Genomic DNA, 6,000 nt, shown 5'->3' on the forward strand with positions numbered 1-6,000 from the left:
AACAATCTCATTCTGAACATAAAATTACCCAAATAAACCAGGAGCCTTCCTTTATACAAATGATAATTGGGCAGAGAAAGAATTAGGGAAACAATATACTTCACAATAGTCACAAATAATATAAAATTTCTTGGTGTGACTCTAACCAAATAAGTGAAAGATATATATGACAAGAACTTCAAGTCTCTCAAGAAAGAAATCAAAGACATCGGAAAATAGATAAATTTCCCATGCTCATGGATTGGTAGAATTTACCTTAAAAAATGATGTGACTATGAGTCTTTTCTCTTCTCTTTGAAATATATATAAAGCATTTTGTAAATTAGATAAGACTTTATGAACAACTCTTTCTCAAGCAACCCGCATCCATTACTTTGAAATGTAAACATCAAGGAAGATCATACCTGTAGTTCCTGTAGAAGAACATAGCGGAACCTCAGTGCGTGCCTCATTCCAATGTTCAAATTATTTTCCTCACAGAAATGCAAAAACAAATTTATTTCTTCTCCAAATAAAGCTAAGTTGTAATCAGAGGTGGTAACTTCAAAGACCAGGTAAATCTACAACTGCAGGATTGCAGTTACATTTAACTCTTAGTCAATCATTAAATTATTTGTCTTTCATGGTTGCCATGTTTGAGGATTATGGAAGATCATTTTCTTTAATTATATTTTTCTTTTTTTTTTTTTTCGAGACAGGGTTTCTCTGTATAGTCCTGGCTGTCCTGGAACTCACTTTGTAGACCAGGCTGGCCTCGAACTCAGAAATCCGCCTGCCTCTGCCTCCCGAGTGCTGGGATCAAAGGCGTGCGCCACCACGCCCGGCTTAATTATATTTTTCAATCAAATTTGTTTAAGTTATTTTAAAATTTTGAACCTTTTGGGAAAAACAATGGTAGGACACACGAACAGTCAGGCCTTTGTACTGCCTCTCTGGTCAGGGTATCTGACCTTCCCTCTTTACCTTTGAATTTATCCTTTCTGTCTCTGAATATCTACCTTCACTCAGTATAAGTGCTGAATATCTGATGCTAGAGAGTTTGATACATTAATGAGAGCCTAAAAACACATTTCTTCTGCTAGTAGATTCAACACTTTTTCCTTGATCTTTCCATTATTGGATCAATTTAGAAAATACATATATAAGCATGGGATTCTTTAACTACAATGTTTAATTTACAAATTTAGGTTGAATATTGCCATTTTATCTTTTTTTCTTTTAGAAAATTTATTTTGTTTATAGACCATTAAAACAGGCCTAAAAATAAATTCCAAATGTTATATTAATAATCAACAATATGATTTTATATTCAGGTTTTAAATTTCTTATCAAATGTCCTTTCCGGTAATGTGTCGATTTAAAAAGTGAGTTCTGTGATCTTTATTCTCACTAATATTGTTACATTGAATGCTGAGCTGGTCAAAAACTCTAAGGTTAGCAATGAATGTTTCAATCTAGAATTCTCTCTTTAACCATTTAATCAATACCATGAAATTTTTCACAAGATTCTTTCAATGCTTGTATATTTTTTTACTGTCTTAGATGATCGTTATTATCTAGGATACACTTGGATTGATTCAAATGAAAGTGGTTTTCTTCACAATGAAGTATCCTGTGATACCTAACCGAATAAGGTTTGTTTGATGCTTATTATATGTTAAGTACCATTGATTACACTTAGGAAATAGTTTGAAATAAAATAAAGTTAGCTAAGAAAAGAGTCAGGGTAATTATAGCAAAGTGTAAAGTTTACTATTTATGCATTGACATGCTATGACAAATGAACAGCCAGAAGGGTGAGATAAGACAGCTTCCATGAGAACACCAAATAACGTTAATTCTTTTTTTAAGTGCTTTATTTTATTTTATTCTCCATTAATTTGATTATTTATTCACTTCACAGCCCAGTCACAACATCTCCTCTCTTCTCAGTTTCACCCTTACATCTCCTTCCTCTTCACTCTCCCATTCCTTTGACACTATTAATGATACTCTGAAATGCTCACAGAGAGGAGCCTAGCATAACTGTATTCTGCGAGGCTTCATCCAGCAGCTGATGGAAACAGATGCAGAGACCAAGAGCCAAACAAAAGGCAGAGCTTGCAGAGTCTTGGAGAAGACTAGGGGGAAGGAATGAAGAAGTCCAAGTGGTCAAGGACCGAAAGAAGACCTACAGAGTAAAGAACTTTAATTCTACTTGAGGATTCAGCTCTGCTTATGGTGTCTCCTGGGAACCTTGTAAGTACAGAGGTATTGTATTCTGTTTCAAAAAGAAATGGAGAGAGAGAGAGAGAGAGAGGGAGAATATACACTTAAAGTCAGATTTAGATTTGTCATATATTCAAGGGTATAGACAGTTCTGATCTAACACTTCTGGGATTTCTTGAAAACATTAATAACAGGGCCTTGACTGGTGGCTTCTGGCTTCTTGCATGAAGGCATGCAGAGAAAGACTCATCATTCCTAGGGTTAACCATTAGAATTTGAAGATGTTCTAGTGTAGACATGAAGTACACAAAATGGTCTTTTGGGGGCAGGGAGAAGGGAGTCAGAGACAGGAAGATTGAGGGGTGGGGTCAGCAGCCTATGCCCACTTAAATTAACATGGATTGAGCTGGCAGCCCCAACCATTCACATGAGCTTCAGTAGTAACACAGGCTCTAGATATCAACAAGGCCCTTGGCCATATCAGTACCATTGATTCACTTATGACCTTCACTGGCTGCATGGAACATAAGCCTCAACATGGTCTCAAGGGGTTTCTCCATACCTCTCACATCAGCATGGCTCCCCGAGGCATCAAAGCCCAAGGATATCTACAAGGCATCAGGTAGTAGCCAAGACTGCATAAGTGCATAATGGAGCTCTGGATTCACTGCAGTCTGGGGCAGTGGCATGGGCCACCAACACCAACATGTGCACTAGTGGTATGATAAACCACAGTGGTCCTTCAAGTAGGTCCATTTTAGAAAGGAAACTTTTCCTCATTTTGGACCTCCTTCATTGGCCAGAGCCAGGAGCCAACTCTCCATCACACATTTGTTTCTGAAGGCTGTGGACTACAGTTGCTTGAACCTAGTTTTCTCTTTTTATGAGAAAAATAATCAGATTAGGTTTTAATATCACTTAAGACCTAATTTTATTGTAATTACTTCTTTAAATTCAGTTACATCATAAATACTAGTTATGAGGCTTGAATTTGTAAATTTGGAAGGATATGATTGAGTCTATTTATATATCCTTATAGTGATCTTTCTTTACTATCTTAAATATTATGTTATGGCTTTGTTTGTAGAAATCAAATATAGGCTGATAAGAGTGTTGGGAACATATCTATGCTATTTATAAAAGTCTTTTTACAGATTTAGTTTTATTTTATGCATATGACTCTTTTGACCTACACATATGTATGTATACCATATGTATATATGATGCAGTCAGAGGTTAGACAATTGCATCGGTTCCCCTGCAACTAGATTTAAAGTCAGTCAGGAGTTGCAAAATGGGTGCTAGGAACTGAACTCTGTTCCTCTTCAAGAGTGGTGATGACTCTGAGTCATCTGTAGCCTTATAAAATAGTTTAGTATATATTAAAAATCAATTACTCATTTTACAACAAAGTATATTAAAGGGTATTTTTAAAAAACTTTCACAAAATAAAAATACAAAAACACCACATATTTAAATTACAATTATCCCTATTGTCTACATATAAGCTGGTTTTATTCCCACAGAGATTATCCTCTATGAATGTTCGGTACTTTATATGAGATGGTACCATATTTGCATATAAGCTGTGTAAACATACTGTAAGTCATCCTGGCATTAATTATAAACTCTTCTAGTATGTTATGATGATGGTGGCAGTGAACATTCTGTCTCTGACTACTCCACCCACACTGCTGTGGTAATATATAACAAGATTTTTCTCGGACTGTTAGTGGTAAGAATAATGACACAAAAATTGCTAATAAAGTTTAAGGTGTAGGACATTTGCTTGGGCCATCTCCCAGCAAGCTCATCTAACTTAATCCAACTATCCAGGCTATCTGGCTAGCTCTCTAACTTTCTACTCCACAGAAGTCCATGTCTGTTTCTTCCCTGTCCACTCTAGATTCTCCCCATTTCTGCCTTCTTCTCCCTGTGGCACTCCTCTTAAGTAGCCTCTCCATCCTGTTATGCAAGTTGAGTGTATCTTACCTTTGACTCATTGTGACAAATTTTTCACTTTTGTTTGACCCTCAATTAGATGCCACTTTCAAACATTGCTTTCTTCTACAAACCAATGTTCATTGTTATGGTATGTGTGTGTGTGTGTATGTGTATTGCATACAAATTGTTATGGTGTGTTCATACATATATATGTTGGTATATATGTATATATACATATATAAATATATGTGTATGCAAACATATGGCATACAAATGGTATATATGTATATATACACATATCTGTGTATATGTACATATTCATATATACCATATGTATACCATATATATGTGTGTGTGTGTGTATGTGTATAACAACTTGCATGCCACGTAAGGCAAAGACAATTGCTTTGAGTGGGAAATCAAAAACTGACAGTCAAAACCACAAAATTTAGAATGAACTCTACCTTCAGTCTAATCATATTTCAGACAGAAAATCTGCAGAGTTCCTTCTTTCCAACTCTAATTCTCAAGTATGGTTTTTCAGTGCTGAAATCACTGCATGTTTTCTCACAGGATGTGTTCATGTAAGAGGAAGGTCACAGTAAACTCTCATGTTTTATCTTGTATACACTCAGCCTTTCAAAGAAACGAGGATTTTAGTTTGCCTTAGAGAGAGGCTATTCTATAACCTGACAAGACCCAGAATCCCATATCACTTCCCTGATGTTCAGCCTTTAGCCTGTCCTGCAAACATTTCAGGATGTGCAACGCTACTGCTTGCTTCAATAGAGTTTCAGGTGGTTCATATAAATAAATTACTACTGGTATCCCAGAGTTTGTACTGATTTTTTTCATTGCCTACTATCTGAAGGAAATAAGAGAAACATATGTTCCTAAGCCCATTGTTCAATATATTCACATAGTGAAGTTAAAATGTTTGGTTAGGAAATCGATATTGCTATACTAAGCATCACATATAGTAAACTAGAAGAATTGTTGGGAGCTGTGGACTTACTTAAAATCAATGTGTATTCAAACTGTGGAGTAACAAAATAGATAAAACTACAACTTTAAATGGTAACCCAGGGAGAGTTAAGCAGCATCTTAGCTTTTGCCACTGCAGGGAGAATCGATGAGCAACACAAACAAATAATAAAAAGTAATACAATATTTGGGCTAGCATTAAGATTCATCTGCAGTAAATTTGAGGACAATGCCTGGCATGCTGTATTGGCAACTGTATTAAGAATCCTCTATGCAATGAATACAGTATCAAGCACTGAAAATAAGTGAGAACATAGATTTAGAACTGCATCTGGCAAGAAGAGCATGATTTAAATGTAATGTGGAAATATATTTTTCATCACAGTGGCTTCTCTCAAAATATTGTAAAAAAAGCACAGGAGATTGTCCTTGAAAATTTAAACTTTAAAACAAGAAAACCACAGTTTATAGTATAAATAGTCTGAGTTTCTTGAGTTTGGCTCTGTAGCCTAATAAAGTATACACTGTATTGTGCAAATGTTTAGATTAACAAAGAATGGCAGCCATTCAACAAAAGAAAGTACAATGCACATTAAAAACATTGCCATAGTTTGCACTATTACTGCCTCATTCATGTCCTATTGAAAGATCAGGCCAAGGTGAGGCCTCTAAATGTGCTTTCTTGGAATCACATCTCTCTGGGTTCAAGTAATTATCTGTATGCGACTTGATGCCCTGTGATTTTTGAAAGTATTCAATCAGTGTTCTGGGCCTTTATTTTTTTCTTTAATTGCCAAGTGTGGTGGTGCATGCCTTTAATCCCAGCACTCAGGAGGCAGAGGCACATGGATTTCTGAGTTCGAG

Source organism: Mus caroli, chromosome 11, assembly GCF_900094665.2.
Source record: "Mus caroli chromosome 11, CAROLI_EIJ_v1.1, whole genome shotgun sequence".
NCBI classification, from domain to species: domain Eukaryota; kingdom Metazoa; phylum Chordata; class Mammalia; order Rodentia; family Muridae; genus Mus; species Mus caroli.